We start from the raw sequence: 20,843 nt of genomic DNA on the forward strand, positions 1-20,843 counted from the left end.
GCCTGGGTGACAGAGTGAGACTCCGTCTCAAAAAGAAAAAAAAAAAATGAAGTTGTTACAGTCAAAGGTGGGATATGATAGCTCCCAAATCAGGGCTCATGACTAGGAATTAAGGAAAGTAGATGCATTTTAGAAATATTTATGATGTGAACTTGCCTAATTTGGTTAGTAGATATTGCAGAGATAAGAGATAAGAAAAAAGAGATTTAAAAAAAGCTTTATAGCAAATTAATGGGGCACCCAAGTTAAACATTTAACCAATTTTTTATATACAGTATTGAAACGTCCTAGAGATGGAAGCTTTCACTTGTCAGTCAGTTCATATATGTAGTATCATAATGAGTCAACTCATGTTATTGTGTTGATTTAGTATTTAATACTTTAAATAAGAAATATGAGGCAATAGCTCGTATTATGAAACTTTTTTCAAACCGCACAGAAAAGGTTTTGAAACCTAGTATATTAGCTATTGCTTAAAACAATACAATTTATTATCTCATGTTTTCTGTGTCATGAGTCGAAGAATAATTCAGTTAGGGTCCTGTTTAGGGTTTAACAAAGCTGCAATCAACATGTTAGCCAGAGTAGTAGTCTCATCTAAGTCTCAATTGGAGAAGGAACTTCCTTTAAGCTCATGTGATTGTTGGCAAAATTCAGCCTTCTTGCAGGTTATTGGACTGAGGGTTATGACTTTTTTACCAGCTGGTGAACAGAGGCCACCCTCAGTTGGTTGTCATGTGGCCCTCTCCATATTCTAACTCACAAGATGCTAAGACCTCCCGCCTGGGTGCCCCGTGGGGCGAACCGGAGTGCGCCTGCGCGCCGGCCACAAGGAGCTTGCAGCTGGGAGCGGCGCGGCCACGCTGAGAGCCACGTGGGGCGCCGGGAAGCCGCCCCGCTTCTCGGAGACCTCCCTGCCTCGCCCCGCTCCTTTCCTGGCGGGAGGCACTGAGTCACACCCAACTGCGCAGGGCGGCCAGGGGGTGAGTGTCCACGAGGGGCGTGCGTCGCGCAGACCCGCTGGAGCGCGGGCCGTCAGAATTTCTTGCAGGGACTAGGGGACAAAATGGCGGCGGGGTGTGCCTCTATAACTTTCACAATGCTTTATCACTCTTGAAACTTGAAGTCAGTTTCAGACTTGTTTATTTTTCACGTTCTGTTTATTTGAAACTGAGAAAAAGCAAGAAAACATATTGGAAAAACACTAATGGCACCTGGTTTCTTAAAAGCCAGCAAGGGAAATAGTGTCTCCTAGGAGGACAGCTGTTACGATCTTCCATGTCATAATTACATATAGCACGTCACTTTTGCTGTATTCTGCAGGTTAGAACAAAGTCACAAGTCTGACCTACAGTCAGAGGGAGAAGATTATGCAAGAGCAAAAGCATGCGATGGAAACCGTGGGGCCATCTTAGAGTCTGTCTGCCGCAGAAAGATGAACACAAATCCTGTGAGTCTCTAGATTGTGTTTTTTCTATATATGCTCAAAGATTTAAGGATAAAATTATACCTAAACCAAAACAATAGTATATTATAAACATACCTTTCTTGTTTTAACCTGTCTTACATGTTTGCTTTTCAATATATCAAGAATTGTGTTTGTAAACTTCAAATAAGTAATTATCCAGATATATTGACTCACAGAAAATACAACATTATTTTCCAAATCGGTGAAAATTGTACTTTGCAGCTCTGGAGATGCTACTTTGAGGGAAAAAAAAGCTTAGAAAAAAATGTGCCTAAGTATCAGGGTATCTTGTAATTAAATTCAAATTCTTAAAGCTTCTTTCTATTCTAATATTCTTTGGTATAATCCCTGATGCGTATTCTGTGTATATGGTAACTCAAACAGGCTTAAATTTGGGACAATTTTAATACTGACTGGTAAGAAACTTATAAAAGGGATGAAAGAGCTATTCTTACTGTTGCTTGTTCATCTTTTCTACTAAGTCTTGTTGAGCAGAATGAGAAGAAAATAACTCCTAATACACATCACATAAGCAATGCATATAGACTACGTATACTGTCATTCATAAAATTTGTCTCTAACAGCAGCTATGCCAAAGCTACCAATGTTGCAGCCCATTTAGTCTTCTGTAATGCTTTTCATTCCTTAATTCACTTGGCCGTGTTCTTGCCTATCTAAGACCAATTACAAAAGATAGTTTACTTTCATTTTTTCTCCTTTTCCCATAGTTCCACATCAGTTAGGTAGAGCAGCAACTCCCAAGTGTTCCTATAATTATTTAGCAGAGAATTCTAAGTATCTGGAAATACAAAATCCCGCAATACTGTCCAATTGTTTATTTAATCACACATATACGAAAGAATTAAAAAAACCTACAATGGTATGGCTAGTATGAGTGCTCAAAAATAAATTAGGCATGACTGTTGCCATGAAGGGGCATCCCATCTATTTCATATCTATGAAACAATGCCTCATGTTCGAAGTGCTGTGAGACTAACAATAACAGAAGAGCAATGGTAAAACTACTAACAACTTAGTATCAGGAACAGTATATACTTTTTACATGAATCATCTAGTTTAAAATTAGTCCCAATTCTGTGAGGATGAGTTCATTTTATTAGTTTTTTTAAATTGTGACTATTAAAAATTAACACAATTTTAGTGACTTAAAGCAGTACAAATTTATTATTTTACAGTTCTGTAGTTCCAGGTCTAGCACAGGTTTTACTGGGCTAAAATTCAGGTGTGGCCAGGGCTGTGTTTCTCTCTGGAGGCCCTAGGAGACAATGTCTGTCTTTGCTCATTTAGATTTTTGGCAGAATTCAGTTATATGTGGTTGTAGGACTGAGGTCTTCATTTCCTTACTTCTAGGAGCTACCCACATTCTATGATTCATGGCCTCTCTCTCCATCTTTAAAGCCACCTAGAGTTGGTCAAGTCTTTGTCTTGCATCTGACATATTCATCTGCCTTGTTCTACTTTTAGAAACCCATGTGATTAGATTGTACCTACTTTAGTAATCAAAGATAATCTTCTCATCTCAGGAAGATTTACTCTTGTCTACACAGTTCCTTTTGTGGTATAAGGCAGTATATTCACAGAAAATTAGGGTGTGGACATCTTTGGTGCCCACTGTCTACCAACACAGCAATCATTGCAGTCATTTAAAAGATGAGAAAAGTCATTTCCAAAGCTAAAAAGGACATTATTTAGACCCAGGGTGTATAATCTGTTTCAAGGCAATAATTAGAATCCATAATGAGTAGAGTAGAGACACAGAGGTGGGGCTCTATGTGGGTGGGGATGCTTATATTCTTCAAAGTTTAGTGATCACCATTTTTTGTTTTTGCAGTAAAAGTACTAGAAACTAGACTGAAGGATATTTTATCCTCAACTAAGGGCACAGGTTTATACATGTGTGGATAAACACCAGTCAGATTTCTCTGTTTGTATGTTCCCCAAAATCTGTTCTGTGGTCCATGCTATCATATTAATATGTGTGTACAATGACCTTTTCACATACTCAGACTCATTCATACCTTACTGTCATGTTTAAGTATAATAGCAGTTATTTAATCTAACTCTGTATACAAATGTCCTGAACAACCTGGTCTTTCAGTGTTTTTTTCTGCTATCTGTTGACTTGTGCCTTAGATGCTCTTCCTTTTTCCTGCCTTTGCCCTTCCATTTACACCAGCTGAATTATATGCTTGCCAAGAATTGGTTCTGTTCCTTTCAAAACTGCTTATGCTACTTGTAGTGGTTAAGTGTTTTAATTAAATACCCAAAGTATGATTAAATGAGTTTAGAGGAAGTTTGTGGTTCTATTTAAAATGAAATTAGAAGCTTTAGAGAGACTCTAAAGAGTAGATTTAAAATCTCACAAAATTAGTTGTTGAGGAGATAACTGTAGAAGACCAGAAAAATATTTGGACAAATTTAGCCCTCAGAATGACCGAAAAAATGTCTAATTTTTCACTCGGTTTGAAATGATGTAGAACTGGGACTCTAATAAGATGCATTATGCATTATTTGGATCTTGAGAAAATTAGAGAGAGACAGTATTGGATCACAGTCACAGAAAGGCCTTACATATTTTTCCAAACACTATTAGGGGATAAATATATACATTTATGAGTTTGAAGTTAAAATATTAAGTTAATATCATTATTATGGCTCAGGTTTTAGTTAAATTTTAATTGACATATAATATATAATTTACATACTATAAAATCACCCTTTAAAGTGTACAATTTATTTTTAATGTATTTATAAAGCTGTCAACTACTGTTAGAAGAGCCACTCCTTGCTCCCCTCCTCCAGCTACTGGCAACCACTAATCTACTTTCTGTCTCAATGGGATTTTATATTCTGGCATTTCATATAAATTGAATCACACAATATGTAGTGTTTTGTGGTTCGCTTCTTTCACTTAGCAGGTGTCCAAGGTTTGGGCTCGTTCTTGCATGAATCAGTAGTGCATTCTTTTTTATGGCTGAATAATATTTAATTTATGGATATAACAAATTTTGTTTATTCATCAGTTGATAGACATGGAATTTTTCACTTTTTGGCAATTATGAACAATGCTATGAGGAATATTCATGTACGAACTTTTGCATGGACAAATATTTTCAGTTCTTTTGGGGGCATACCTAGGAGTAAAATTGCTGAGTGATATGGGAATTCTATATGTAACTTTCTAAAGCAATATCTGCTTTCCAAAGGAGAATTGCACCATTTTACATTCTCACAAGCAACATATCAGGGATCTGATTTCTCTACATCCTTTCCAACACTTTTTATTTTCTGCCTTTTAAAATTACAGCCATCTAGGAGAACGTCAAGTGGTATGTCATTGACGTTTTAACTTGCATTTCACTAACGACTATTGATTTTGAAGATTTTTAAACATTAGTCACATATATTGTCTTCTTTGAAGAACTGCCTACTGAAAGCCTTTGCTTCTTATTTTTGTACCATTTTCAATGTTCTTTTTAATTTTTAAATTGACAAATAAAACATATATTTATTGTGTATCATATGATGTTTTGAAATACATTTAACATTGTAGAATGGCTTAAAATGTTCTTAAATGGAATGAGTTGCACTGGGAATAAATGAGTTGTCAGCCAACAAATTAAGCACATGCTGGATGAGCATCTATATGGCCTTTACAAATATATATAGCAAATGATTCATCATTGTCCCACAATGTGTATGTTAAGTTGCATGAGCTATGATATGATGACACTCTTGTCTTTGCTACAGTTTCTCTTGTCAAACCCTGATTCATTGAAGATATAAATTTCCTTGAAAAAGTCCTTTGGCCTTTTTTAATTATCTCATTTTGTGTGTTATCTTTTCACTTTTTTGATAATATCCTTTAGAATACAAAAGTTTTTAAGTTTATGAAGTTTAATTTGTCTGTTTTTCTTTGGTTGCTTGTGCTTTTGCTGTCAAATGTAGGTAAATCATTGTTTAATCCAAGGTCACCAAAATATACAATTATGTTTTTAAGAATTTTACAGTTTTTACTCTTATATTTAGGATTTGGGTTTTTGATTCACTTGAGTTAATTTTTATAGATGATGAGGCAGCACAAGCAAGCCCCAACTTTTGTGTTCAGCCCAGAAGGGTTCTTGGCTTTGCACAGGAAAGAATTCAAGGGTGAGCAATCTCTTATAGAGCAGTAGGTACTGTTCTTTGTAGAGCAGGCTTAACTCATAGGCAGTGGGCCCAGAGTCACCAACTTATGGGCTCTTGGTAACTGTATTTATACTCCCTTACATTCACTTTCAATTACATGGATGGGTGAGTCAATGCAAATTGACGGGGCAGTTTATTTATAACTTTCTAGGAAAGGGGTGGTAACTTCTGGGTAGTTGCCTTGGTACTTGTAAACTGTCATGGCGTTGGTGAGAGTATCCCAGACCAATGAGCAATGAGGGCAACTAGGGATCACTTTCATCGCCATCTGCTGGTTCCTGCTAATTTCTTCACTTTATCTTGTTTGGGCCAGATCCTGTTTTGGTCAGCAGGGTTGTGACCAGAAAACAAGTCGCACCAGTCTCTTACCTCAGTATAAGGTAGAGTTCCACAATGTTTTTTTTTTTTTTTTTGCATGTTGATATCCAATTATCCCAGCCCATTTATAGAGCAGATTATTCTTCTCTACTTGAAGTTTTGACATCTTTATTGAAAATTAACTGATCATAAATGTATGTGTTTATTTCAGGATTCTCAGTTCTATTCCATGGATCTGTATGTCTGTCCTCCTGTTGGTACAAAACAGTCTTGATTATTGTAGCTGTGTAGTAAGTTTTGAAATTGGAAAGTGTGAGTCCTCTGACTTTGTTCTTCATTTTCAGTACTATTGTGACTATTCAGGGTCCCTTGCATTTCCATTTAAATTTTAAGATCACCTTATTTTGCATAAAAGGCAACTGAGATTTTGATAGTGATTCCATTGAATCTGTAGATCATTTTTGGAAATATTTCCATCTTTAAAAGATTGTCTTCCAATCTATCAATGTGAGATGTCTACATTTATTTGTATTTTTGTAAATTTCTTTCAAAAATTTTTGCAGTTTTTAGTGTACTCATCTTATACTTTTTGGTTGTATTTATTCTTAGGTGTACCATTCATGTTGTGCTAGTGAAAATGGAATTGATTTCTTAAATTCATGTCCAGATTGTTTATTGCTAGTCTGTAGAAATACAACTGATTTTTATGTATTGATTTTGTGTGCTTCAAACATTAGAAACTGAATTTCTAATAACTCAGTTACTGCCTCTAATTTTTAATAGATTCCTTAGGATTTTCTCTATGCAAGATCATGTCATCTGCAAATAGAGGTAGTTTCATTCTTCCTTTCACATATGATTATCTTGTTTCTTTTTCTTGCCTAAGTGCCATAACTGGATCCTGTAGTACCATGTTGAATATAATGGATGAAAGCTGACATTCTTGTCTTGCTCCTGATATTAGGAGGAAAACTTTCAGTCACTAATCACTAAGAATGAAGTTAGCATTGAGCTTTTGATAGATGTCCTTGGTCAGGCTCCTTCCTATTGCCAGTAGGTTTTTCTTTTTAATTATGAAAAGGTTTGAATTTTGTCATGTTTATTTTCTGTCTACTGGGATGGTCATGTGGTTTTCATCCTGTGGTATTTGTTGATTTTTATATGATTTACCAACCATGCATTCCTCAGAGAAATCCCACTCTTCATTGTATATAATCCTTCATATGTTACTATATCTGTACTAGTATTTTGATGAGAATTTTTGCACCAGTGTTCATGAGGGAAATTGGTGTGGCGTGTGTGTGTGTGTTGGGGGGTGGGGGTCTTTGATTTTGTTTTCAGGATAATAGTGGCCTCATAGAATGAATTGTGAAGTGTCTCTCCTGTCTCTCCTCTTCTATTTTTTTGGAGGAGTCTGTAGAAGAATGTTGTTGATTCTTCTTTAAACATTTGGTAGAATTCACCAGTGAAGCCATCTGGTCCTGTGCTTTTTCTTATAGGAAGTTTTTCACTATTAGTTCAGTCTTTTTTCTTGTTATAGGTCTGTTCCAATTTTCTAATTTTTTTCCTGTTTCTTTTTTTGAGTCTATTGTTTCTGTCATTTTGAGGATTTGACCATTTCATTTAGGTTATCTAATTTGTTGGTATATGATTGTTTATAGTATTCCTTTATAATACTTTTAATTTCTAAGATAAGTAAAATATAAGTAAAAATACCTCCTCTTTTATTTCTGATTTTAGTACCTTGCATCTTCTATCTTTCTTTCTTTATCAGTCTTATAGGTTGTCAATTTGGTTTGATCTTTTCAAAGAACTTATTTTTGGTTTTGGTTATTTGATCTTTTCAAAGAACCTACTTTTGGTTTTGGTTATTTTCCCTACTCTTTTTCATTTATTACCACTGTAATCTTTATTTTTTCCGTTCTTCTGTTTGCTTTGGCTTTAGTTTCCTCTTCTTACTCTAGTTACTTAAGAAGGTGCAAAGTTAGGTTATTAGTTTGAAAATATCTTATTTTTTAAGAGAGGTTTAGAGCTATAAATTTGCCTATAAGTATTGTTTTAGGTGCATTTCATGTATTTTAATATGTTGTGTTTTCCTTCACTTATTTCCAAGTCTTTTCTAATTTACCTGGGATTTCTTCTTGACCTATTGGTTATTCAATAGTGTATTGTTAATTTCCACATTTTTGTGAGTTTTCCATATTTCATTGTTCCTGATTTCTAATTTAGTTGCAGTATAGCCAGAAAACATACTTTGTATGATTTGAATATTTTTAAATTTATTGGGCTTTGTTTTAAGGACTACTATAGGGCCTAATCTGGAGTCTGTTCTGTTGCGTGGAGTATTTTATAGATGTTAGTTCTAGTTCATTTATAGTGTTGTTCAAATGTTGTATTTCCTTCTTGAATTTCTTTCTAGTTTTTTTATTTATTGTTTAAAGAGGTGTTGATTTTTGCAGCTGTTAAGGTTGACATGTCTCTCCTTCAAATCTGCAATTTTTCTTTATGTATATTGAGCTCTATTGTTTGATTATTATATGTTTTTAATAGTTATATTTTCTAGATGAATTAACCTCTTATTATAAAATCACCTTTGTATCTAATAACAGTATTTTGCCTTATAGTCTATATTGTCTAATATTAGTATAGCCACACCAGTTCACTTACTATTGCTTGCATAGTATATCTTTTTCCATCCTTTTAATTTTAACCTGTTTGTGTCTTTGAATACAAAGTGTATTTTTTGTGGACAGGTTATACGTGACTCATGTTTTTTATCCATTCTTCCAATCTCTACTTTTAATTCGAGGGCTTACTCCATTATTATGTAATGCAATTACTGGTAAGATAAGGACTCACATCTCCCATATTTGTGTTTATTTTATGTACTTCTTATGTATTTTTTAGTTCCATTAAATTACTGTCTTGTTAGGTACTTACAGCATACCGTTTAATTCATTTGTCATTTCTTTCAATATGATTTTGAGTTTTTTTAGTGATTGCTCTGAGGATCACAATTAACATTTAACTTATAAAACTCTAGTTGAGATAATATCAACCTAATTTCAATAGTATACGAGAACTTTGCTCTCATAAAGCTCATTCCCTACTCTTTCAGTGTACTGTTTTGTCACACAAGTTGCACCTTTATATATTGTACGTCCATCAACATAGTCTTATAAATACTCTTTTATACAGTTATCTTTTAAATCCCTTATGAGGAAAAAATTAGTTAATAACAAAAAATACATTTATATTCTCTTTTCTGTTTGCCTATAAAGCTACTTTTCCCGTGCTTTTAATTTCTGTCTTTGAATTCAAGTTATTCTCTAGCCTCCTTTTATTTCAGCCTTAAAGAATCTCGGTAGAATTTCTTGTAGAGAACTTCTGCTAGTGATTTTTATAATTTTTTCTCGCCCATTTAAAATAAATGATATATCTTTTCATTGACAGACTTTCCCCCCACTTCTTTTTATTACCTTGCCACTTATCTGTTCATCAATTTCATCAGTGCTGGGCATTTGTCCTGTAAGGTTTTCCTTGATATGGACTTCACTTGTTATGTACTAATGGTGTGGTTTAACGTGTTTTTTTGTCTTCGCTATTTCTTTAAATACTTGGTGCTGGATCTCAGGCTTCAACAGGCTTATGTTCCATTCCATTGGAAAGACTGTAGGTGGTATTGTGTTCTTTAATCAGGAGGTACGTGATGTCTGGTTGCCTCACTCTTTGTTATATTAGCAGCAGAATGCTCAATGATTAGATTAATTAATTAGTTATTTTGGAAAAATTATAGCATTTAAATTCTGTCAGATTTTTTCTTTTTAATTTACTGTGATGTTTTATAAGAAGACACTTTTTATGGGCTACTCTTTGATTAATTACCTAGTGGTACTTCCTATAGACGAGGCAGGATAAATGCTTGATACTTTCCCTTTATTTACCATTTTTTGTGATATGATTCAGTTTCCTATTGTCCTCCAAAGAATATTCTTTTTCTTAGATTTGTTTGCTTGATACTGTGTTGTTGTTATTATTTTTGGTGCTCTGGAAACCAGAAATATTAAATAGGACAGAATTAGAGTCCATGCCTTTGAAACCCCTGCAACCTATATTCAGATTAAGCCACCTTTTTGAAGCTATTTAGGAAAAATCACATAAAAAATAAGATCTTCTCTCTGATTGTATGAAAACTTTGACCCTCCTGTACACATCTCTGGAATTCAAAAGTACTGAACAATTCCAATAATCAACAGCATTTGTAAGCACTAGAAAGGAATGAGGTCATAGAACTTAGAATAGAGAAAGGACAGACAATAAGCCAAAAAAATTCATTTATAAATACACAAATATCCAAATATTGTAGGTGTTCTGAATGCATAAAATGTAGTGCAATGAGTAAATCTCATAAAGAACAATTCATTGAAACAGAATGGTGATTTGAAAAAATCAATTTTTAAATTGGGTCTGGAAGAATGAGTGGAAGCCAACCAAGCAAAGACAAGGGAAAAAACTTTCAGGCCCTGAGAGCAACACATGTGGAGGGAGCTGAGGCATGAAATAACTTGGTGTAATTTAGGCAAAGACAGGAGGCTTCCCCTGAGAATGTCACTTAACTTGACCTGGGAACTGCCGGGTACAACTTGAGATGAAATAATAACATTATTTTTTCCTAGTTTACAAATTAATTTTTTTTCTGCACATGAACTTACTACTAATCAATGAGAGTAAAGAAAATAACTGATGTTAACCTTTTTCGTTTGTTTGTTTTCAGACATAGGGTCTCACTCTGTTGCCTAGGCTGGTTTTAAACTCCTGGGCTCAAGCAACCCTCCTGTCTCAGCCTCCCAAAACGTTGGGATTACAGGCGTGAGCCACCTTGCCCGGGCAACACATTCTTTATGTTTTGTCAAGCTGCCCTACCTAATATTAGATTTGCAACAAGTTTCCAAATCTCCAAGTGCAAAAACATTTGTTTGACTATCAGAGAGTCAAAGTTTTTCTCAGATTCTGTTTCTGAAATATTTCCAGTAACTGAAAAGTGTGGAAAAGTTCATGCACTAAAGGCAGGGTCTCTTTTATTCCTGCAGTTTCTAGGATGGAAGAAAGAATGGTTTACTCTGTTCAATGCCTCAGATACAGTTTCACTAAACTTTCTATTGCAATTTTTAAGCCAAATCAATTGATCTACATAAAATGAAATTCACTAATTTTAAATATAGTGTTAGATGAATTTTGACAAATACATACACCCACGAAGCCGTTATCATGATCAAAATGTAGAACATCTCTGTCATCCCCACATGTTCCATTATGCCTTTTAAAAGTTACCCCCCTCGACTCCAGGCAAGCACTGATCTTGCTCTCACTATAGGTTAGTTTATCTTTTTTTTTTTATTATTATACTTTAGGTTTTAGGGTACATGTGCACAATGTGCAGGTTTGTTACATATGTATCCATGTGCCGTGTTGTTTTGCTGCACCCATTAACTCATCATTTAGCATTAGGTATATCTCCTAATGCTGTCCCTACCCCCTCCCCCGACCCCACAACAGCCCCCGGTGTGTGATGTTCCCCTTCCTGTGTCTATGAGTTCTCATTGTTCAATTCCCACCTATGAGTGAGAACATGCAGTGTTTGGCTTTTTGTCCTTGCGATAGTTTGCTGAGAATGATGTTTTCCAGTTTCATCCATGTCCCTACAAAGGACATGAACTCACCATTTTTTATGGCTGCATAGTATTCCATGGTGTATATGTGCCACATTTTCTTAATCCAGTCTATCATTGTGGGACATTCGGGTTGGTTCCAAGTCTTTGCTATTGTGAATAGTGCTGCAATAAACATATGTGTGCATGTCTTTATAGCAGCATGATTTATAATTCTTTGGGTATATACCCAGTAATGGGATGGCTGGGTCAAATGGTATTTCTAGTTCTAGATCCCTGAGGAATCGCCACACTGACTTCCACAATGGTTGAACTAGTTTACAGTCCCACCAACAGTGTAAAAGTGTTCCTATTTCTCCACATCCTCTCCAGCACCTGTTGTTTCCTGCTTTTTTAATGATGGCCATTCTAACTGGTGTGAGATGGTATCTCACTGTGGTTTTGATTTGCATTTCTCTGATGGCCAGTGATGATGAGCATTTTTTCATGTGTTTTCTGGCTGCATAAATGTCTTCTTTTGAGAAGTGTCTGTTCATGTCCTTTGCCCACTTTTTGATGGGGTTGTTTATTTTTTTCTTGTAAATTTGTTTGAGTTCATTGTAGATTCTGGATATTAGCCCTTTGTCAGATGAGCAGGTTGCAAAAATTTTCTCCCATTCTGTAGGTTGCCTGTTCACTCTGCTGGTAGTTACTTTTGCTGTGCAGAAGCTCTTTAGTTTAATGAGATCCCATTTGTCAATTTTGGCTTTTGTTGCCATTGCTTTTGGTGTTTTAGACATGAAGTCCTTGCCCATGCCTATGTCCTGAATGGTATTGCCTAGGTTTTCTTGTAGGATTTTAGTGGTTTTAGGTCTAACATATAAGTCTTTAATCCATCTTGAATTAATTTTTGTATAAGGTGTAAGGAAGGGATCCAGTTTCAGCTTTCTATATATGGCTAGCCAGTTTTCCCAGCACCATTTATTAAATAGGGAATCCTTTCCCCATTTCTTGTTTTTGTCAGGTTTGTCAAAGATCAGATAGTTGTAGATATGCAGCATCATTTCTGAGGGCTCCGTTCTGTTCCATTGATCTATGTCTCTGTTGTGGTGTACCAGTACCATGCTGTTTTGGATACTGTAGCCTTGTAGTATAGTTTGAAGTCAGGTAGCGTGATGCCTCCAGCTTTGTTCTTTTGGCTTAGGATTGACTTGGCGATGCGGGCTCTTTTTTGATTCCATATGAACTTTAAAGTAGTTTTTTCCAATTCTATGAAGAAAGTCATTGGTAGCTTGATGGGGATGGCATTGAATCTATAAATTACCTTGGGCAGTATGGCCATTTTCACGATATTGATTCTTCCAACCCATGAGCATGGAATGTTCTTCCGTTTGTTTGTATCCTCTTTTATTTCATTGAGCAGTGGTTTGTAGTTCTCCTTGAAGAGGTCCTTCACATCCCTCGTAAGTTGGATTCCTAGGTATTTTATTCTCTTTGAAGCAATTGTGAATGGGAGCTCACTCATGATTTGGCTCTCTGTTTGTCTGTGATTGGTGTACAAGAATGCTTGTGATTTTTGTACATTGATTTTGTATCCTGAGACTTTGCTGAAGTTGCTAATCAGCTAAGGAGATTTTTGGCTGAGACAATGGGGTTTTCTAGATATACAATCATGTCATCTGCAAACAGGGACAATTTGACTTCCTCTTTTCCTAATTGAATACCCTTTATTTCCTTCTCCTGCCTGATTGCCCTGGCCAGAACTTCCAGCACTATGTTGAATAGGAGTGGTGAGAGAGGGCATCCCTGTCTTGTGCCAGTTTTCAAAGGAAATGCTTCCAGTTTTTGTCCATTCAGTATGATATTGGCTGTGGGTTTGTCGTATATAGCTCTTATTATTTTGAGATACGTCCCATCAATACCTAATTTATTGAGAGTTTTTAGCATGAAGGGTTGTTGAATTTTGTCAAGGGCCTTTTCTGCATCTATTGAGATAATCATGTGGTTTTTGTCTTTGGTTCTGTTTATATGCTGGATTACATTTATTAATTTGCGTATGTTGAACCAGCCTTGCATCCCAGGGATGAAGCCCACTTGATTATGGTGTATAAGCTTTTTGATGTGCTGCTGGATTCGGTTTGCCAGTATTTTATTGAGGATTTTTGCATCAATGTTCATCAAGGATATTGGTCTGAAATTCTCTTTTTTGCTTATGTCTCTGCCAGGCTTTGGTATCAGGACGATGCTGGCTTCATAAAATGTGTTAGGGAGGATTCCCTCTTTTTCTGTCGATTGGAATAGTTTCAGAAGGAATGGTACCAGTTCCTCCTTGTACCTCTGGTAGAATTCGGCTGTGAATCCATCAGGTCCTGGACTCTTTTTGGTTGGTAAGCTATTGATTATTGCCACAATTTCAGAACCTGTTATTGGTCTATTCAGAGATTCAACTTCTTCCTGGTTTAGTCTTTGGAGGGTGTATTTGTCGAGGAATTTATCCATTTCTTCTAGATTTTCTAGTTTATTTGCATAGAGGTGTTTGTAGTATTCTCTGATGGTGGATTGTATTTCTGTGGGATCGGTGGTGATATCCCCTTTTTCATTTTTTATTGCATCTATTTGATTGTTCTCTCTTTTCTTCTTTATTAGTCTTGCTAGTGGTCTATCAATTTTGTTGATCTTTTCAAAAAACCAGGTCCTGGATTCATTAATTTTTTGAAGGGTCTTTTGTGTCTCTATTTCCTTCAGTTCTGCTCTGATTTTAGTTATTTCTAGCCTTCTGCTAGCTTTTGAATGTGTTTGCTCTTGCTTTTCTGGTTCTTTTAATTGTGATGTTAGGGTGTCAATTTTGGATCTTTCCTGCTTTCTCTTGTGGGCATTTAGTGCTATAAATTTCCCTCTACACACTGCTTTGAATGTGTCCCAGAGATTCTGGTATGTTGTGTCTTTGTTCTCATTGGTTTCAAAGAACATCTTTATTTCTGCCTTCATTTCATTATGTACCCAGTAGTCATTCAGGAGCAGGTTGTTCAGTTTCCATGTAGTTGAGCGGTTTTGAGTGAGTTTCTTTTTTTTTTTTTTTTTTTTTTTTTTTTTTTTTTTTTTTTTTTTTTTTTTGAGACGGAGTCTTGCTCTTTCACCCAGGCTGGAGTGCAGTGGCGCGATCTCGGCTCACTGCAAGCTCCGCCTCCTGGGTTCACGCCATTCTCCTGCCTCAGCCTCTCCGAGTAGCTGGGACTACAGGCGCCCGCCACCACGCCCAGCTAATTTTTTTGTATTTTTAGTAGAGACGGGGTTTCACCGTGGTCTCGATCTCCTGACCTCGTGATCCACCCGCCTCGGCCTCCCAAAGTGCTGGGATTACAAGCGTGAGCCACCGCGCCCGGCCTTGAGTGAGTTTCTTAATCCTGAGTTCTAGTTTGATTGCACTGTGGTCTGAAAGACAGTTTGTTATAATTTCTGTTCTTTTACATTTGCTGAGGAGAGCTTTACTTCCAACTATGTGGTCAATTTTGGAATAGGTGTGGTGCTGAAAAAAATGTGTATTCTGTTGATTTGGGGTGGAGAGTTCTGTAGAGGTCTATTAGGTCCATTTTGTGCAGAGGTGAGTTCAATTCCTGGATATCCTTGTTAACTTTCTGTCTCGTTGATCTGTCTAATGTTGACAGTGGGGTGTTAAAATCTCCCATTATTATTGTGTGGGAGTTTAAGTCCCTTTGTAGGTCACTCAGGACTTGCTTTATGAATCTGGGTGCTCCTGTGTTGGGTGCATATATGTTTAGGATAGTTAGCTCTTCTTGTTGAATTGCTCCCTTTACCATTATGTAATGGCCTTCTTTGTCTCTTTTGATCTTTGTTGGTTTAAAGTCTATTTTATCAGAGACTAGGATTGCAACCCCTGCCATTTTTTGTTTTCCATTTGCTTGATAGATCTTCCTCCATCCCTTTATTTTGAGTCTATGTGTGTCTCTGCACGTGAGATGGGTTTCCTGAATACAGCACACTGATGGGTCCTGACTCCTTATCCAGTTTGCCAGTCTGTGTCTTTTAATTGGAGCATTTAGCCCATTTACATTTAAAGTTAATATTGTTATGTGTGAATCTGATCCTGTCATTATGATGTTAGTTGGTTATTTTGCTCGTTAGTTGATACAGTTTCTTCCTAGCCTCGATGGTCTTTACAATTTGGCATGTTTTTGCAGGAGCTGGTACCGGTTGTTCCTTTCCATGTTTAGTGCTTCCTTCAGGAGCTCTTTTAGGGCAGGCCTGGTGGTGACAAAATCACTCAATGTTTGCTTGTCTGTGAAGTATTTTATTTCTCCTTCACTTATGAAGCTTAGTTTGGCTGGATATGAAATTCTGGGTTGAAAATTCTTTTCTTTAAGAATGTTGAATATCGGCCCCCACTCTCTTCTGGCTTGTAGAGTTTCTGCTGAGAGATCAGCTGTTAGTCTGATGGGCTTCCCTTTGTGGGTAACCCGACCTTTCTCTCTGGCTGCCCTTAACATTTTTTCCTTCATTTCAACTTTGGTGAATCTGACAATTATGTATCTTGGAGTTGCTCTTCTCGAGGAGTATCTTTGTGGCATTCTCTGTATTTCCTGAATCTGAATGTTGGCCTGCCTTGCTAGATGGGGAAGTTCTCCTGGATAATATCTTGCAGAGTGTTTTCCAACTTGGTTCCATTCTCCCCGTCATTTTCAGGTACACCAATCAGACGTAGGTTTGGTCTTTTCACATAGTCCCAAATTTCTTGGAGGCTTTGTTCGTTTCTTTTTATTCTTTTTTCTCTAAACTTCTCTTCTTGCGTCATTTCATTTATTTCATCTTCCATCAGCGATACCCTTTCTTCCAGTTGATCGCATCGGCTACCAAGGCTTCTGCAGTCTTCGCGTAGTTCTTGATACTTGGCTTTCAGCTCCATCAGCTCCTTTAAGCCCTTCTCTCCATTGGTTATTCTAGTTATCCATTCGTCTAATTTTTTTTCAAAGTTTTTAACTTCTTTGCTATTGTTTTGAATTTCCTCCCGTAGCTCGGAGTAGTTTGATCGTCTGAAGCCTTCTTCTCTCAATCCGTCAAAGTCATCCTCCATCCAGCATTGTTCTGTTGTTGGTGAGGAACTGCGTTCCTTTGGAGGAGGAGAGGTGCTCTGCTTTTTAGAGTTTCCAGTTTTTTTGCTCTGTTTTTTCCCCATCTTTGTGGTTTTATCTACTTTTGGTCTTTGATGATGGTGATGTACAGATGGGTTTTTGGTGTGGATGTCCTTTCTGTTTGTTAGTTTTCCTTCTACCAGACAGGACCCTCAGCTGCAGGTCTGTTGGAGTTTACTAGAGGTCCACTCCAGACCCTGTTTGGCTGGATGTCAGCAGTGGTGGCTCAAACAGAAATGCAGAAATCACCCGTCTTCTGTGTTGCTCAGTTTATCTTATTCTAGACTTTCACATAAATAGAACTATAAGATAACGACTTTTAGTGTTGGCTTTTTTTCTTTTTTCTTTGAGATGGAGTCTCGCTCTGTTTTTGAGATTGGTTCGTGTTCTCATGTATCTATAGTCCATTCTTTATTGCTAAGTAAAAAAGTGTTCTGTTGTTTTGATATACTAGTATTTATTTATTTGCCATTTGGTCAACTTTTGGAGTATTTCTGATTTGGTCTATTATGCATAAAGGTGCTGTAGACCATTATGTAGAAATCCTTGTGTGGACGTAAGTTTTCATTTTTTCCTGGGTAGATTTCTAGCGGTAAAACTGATGAGGCATTTATACATACAGGAAACATATGTATAAGAAACTGCCAATCTGATTATCAGATTGAAAAAAATCTTATTTCTCCAATTTTGCATCCCCATAAAACATGTAGAAGATTTCCAGTTGCTCTGCATGCTTCCGAACACTTGATATTGCCAGACTTCTAAGTTTCAGGTATCTTAGAGAAATCTCATTATGCTAATATGCATTTTCTTGATGATTACAGATATTGATCATATTCATGTTTATTGGTCATTTATAAATCTTATTTTGTAAATTATTTGATCAAACAAGTTGCACATTTTAAAGTTGAGTAGTTTGCTTTGTTATTGAGTTATAGTTGTCAGGATTATTAATCTATTCTTGATATGCCAAATTATGTAATGCATCATCTATTCTTGATATGAAATCTAATAATATATAAATCTACTTTATCATGTAATTTATAATCTATTGATATGCCCAATTATGTAATTTTTACTGTCTTATTGAAGTTTAGACTTACAAAATTTTGATAAAATCTAATTTTTTATTTTGTGATTCATTTACTTATTTATGCTTTTCAAATATCAGATTTTTAAAATGATTTGTGTTGTTCTATTTAGAAATCATTGCATTCATGAATGTTACGAGGATATTATATAATTTTTTCTAAAAGTTGTATTTATAATTTACTTTTCAAAGTTTCAACTGCATCTTTTTTTTTTTTTTTTTTTTTTTTTTTTTGAGATGGAGTCTCGCTGTGTCACCCAGGCTGGAGTGCAGTGGCGCAATCTCGGTCCACTGCAAGCTCCGCCTCCCGGGTTCACACCATTCTCCTGCCTCAGCCTCTCTGAGTAGCTGGGACTACAGGCACCCACCACCACACCCGGCTAATGGTTTTTCTTTTTGTTGTATTTTTTGTAGAGACGGGGTTTCACCGTGGTCTCGATCTCCTGACCTCGTGATCCGCCTGCCTCGGCCTCCCAAAGTGCTGGGATTACAAGCGTGAGCCACCGCGCCTGGCCTACTGCATCTATTTTTATGTAATTTTGTGTATGGTATGAGATAAGAAACAAAGTTCTTCTATTTTTCATTTGGACATCCAATTGTTTTCACTGGATTTGTTGAAAAGAAAACCTTTTCCCTATTGAATTTTCTTGGCAACTTTGTTGAAAATTTTTATATTATACCCATGGGTGTATTTCTAGATGCTTTCTTTTCCTTCTTCTTTTCCTTCTTCTTTCCCTTCTTCTTTCCCTTCTTCTTCTTCTTCTTCTTCTTCTTCTACTTCTTCTTCTTCTTCTTCTTCTTCTTCTTCTTCTTCTTCTTCTTCTTCTCTTCTTCCTCTTCTTCCTCTTCTTCCTCTTCCTCTTCCTCTTCCTCTCCCTCTCCCTCTCCCTCTCCCTCTCCTTCTCCTTCTCCTTCTCCTTTTTTTTTTTTGGAGGTGGGGTCTCACTCTGTCCCCCAGTCTGGAGTGCAGTGGTGCAGTCTCGGCTCACTGCAGCCTCCCCATCACGGGGGGCTAATTCTAACATTTATATGGCCATTTGAAAGACCCAGACGAGGCAAAAACACTGTATACAATAAGAACAAAGTGGAGGGGGACTTACACTATCTAATTTCAAATGTAGTTTTATAGCTACATTAATCAAAATGGTGTAGCATTGGTGTAAAAAAAAAGTGTAAAAATAGATCAGTGAAAGAAAATAGAGTGTCTAGGCCGGGCATGGTGGCTCACACCTGTAGTCCCAGCATTTTGGGAGGCTGAAGAGGGTGGATAACCCAAGGTCAGGAGTTCGAGGACAGCCAGGCCAACACGGCGCAACCCCATCTCTACAAAAAATACATAAATTACCTGGGTGCGGTGGCACGCACCTGTAGTCGCAGCTACTCGGAAGTCCAAGGCAGGAGAATCGTTTGTAATAATTCTCCTAATTGTAATGTTTCCAACGCCCTTCCCTGAAATTGAAAGAAGAAGATGACTTACTTGTACTCAGGTTTGTTTTCAGTCAGTGATTTACTTTGTGGGCAGTCTCATTTTCTATTATCTGTCTTACTTTCTCATTGAGACCCAAAACCTCTTTGCTATGAGAATCTTGTTACAAATTTTAAATCCCTTGAAAATAGTCAATCCCCAAAACTCCAGTTGCTTCTCTTTTCAATAATTCCTTGAGTTTTGTTGTTATCTCGAAAAATGTTTAGGGATACTCCAGAAGATTTTATATGTAATCTCACAGTCAAAAGATGGACAGTTACAGATATTACTGATACGGGAAAGGTTCCCTTGTCCTCCTGGCAGGGCATGCGATGGGGGTGTGGCTCACTTCTTCAGTGCCCCGCTACTCAAACCTCCAGGGTAGCATACAGACGGGCAGGCTGTGGGGCTCCAGACCCACGGCAGTGTATAGGGGAGAATGTTTACAGCTCCTGAAGCCCCAATAGGCACATGTTACAGGGTGCTCTCTTAATTTGCGTCTATAGGCAGGCTGTGTTAACCAGCTCAATTAGAACCCATTTCTTATCACAAGGACAAAGGGATTTCTGTATCCCGGAGTTTCTTGCTTTGGTGTACTGGAAGAATCAGATCCACGGGCTTGCAGTGTGAGTGCAAGGTTTTACTGAGTAGAAGTAGCTTTCAGCAGATGGAGGAGCCAGAAAGGAGATGGTTTTCCCAAGGAGTCGGGCTGCTGAGCTCTCCTCCGACTGCCCCAGCCAGCCAGTTGTGTCTTATTTCTCCCAAGTGATCTTCGCAGTGTCCAGTCGCTTCTCCCCGCTTTGGTCTCGGGTTCTTATAGGCCCAGGATGGGAGTGTGGCAGGCCAGGGTGGTCTTGGGAAATGCAACATTTGGGCAGGAAATGCATGTCCTCACCTAGGTCCCTGGGGGTGGAGCCCTAGCTAAGGACCCACCCTTCTCTACTCAGCACTTCCCTTCCCCACCTTCCGTTCATTTAAAGGGACCATGTTCTTTCCTTCCTGGCACTCCTGCATCACTAAGTTAATTCAAAAATGATCCAAGAAAGTTTTACTTTTATGCCAGTTGTCTTCAAACTTTTCTTCGTATTTCCAGCACCAATTTCTTGAGTCCGTGTGTGTGTGTGTGTGTGTGTGTGTGCATCAAACAAAATCTGGTCTCATCCGTAAAGCTTGACCTAATGACACTTTTGAAACAGACAATATTTGACAGATCTTTTCTTCAAAATATAACCTCACTTGATTGCACTCTATTTTGGGTTTTAGCTTTTCTTTAGTCAATCTCTTCCTTCAACTAGGAAACTCCGTATTGATTTTTTTTCACCTCAAATGGATTCATTGATTTGATTAAGAAGTTCTAAATTTCACCATGTGTATAACTGAAATGGATGTGTCTTCAAGACAAATGGATGTGTATTTTGCTGACGCTTTCAGTTGATTAAATGGCTTTATGTTTATTACATTATTATATACAAATGATCATTGTAAAAGGAAGCATAAA

The 20,843-nt window shown here is 37.1% G+C and overlaps 1 long non-coding RNA gene across 1 annotated transcript in view; it reads left to right on the forward strand.

Moving 5' to 3' along the window:
* Nucleotides 1-830: 830 nt before the first annotated feature.
* The window catches only part of LOC105739413, a 28,462-nt gene continuing 8,449 nt past the window's right edge, over nucleotides 831-20,843 (forward strand). Inside the window, exons 1-2 of the long non-coding RNA XR_001115325.2 lie at nucleotides 831-987; nucleotides 1,329-1,450. This is a non-coding gene — a long non-coding RNA (uncharacterized LOC105739413). The remainder of the gene's footprint in view (nucleotides 988-1,328; nucleotides 1,451-20,843) is intronic.

This window comes from Nomascus leucogenys, chromosome 2, assembly GCF_006542625.1.
Source record: "Nomascus leucogenys isolate Asia chromosome 2, Asia_NLE_v1, whole genome shotgun sequence".
In the NCBI taxonomy this organism is placed as follows: Eukaryota; Metazoa; Chordata; class Mammalia; order Primates; family Hylobatidae; genus Nomascus; species Nomascus leucogenys.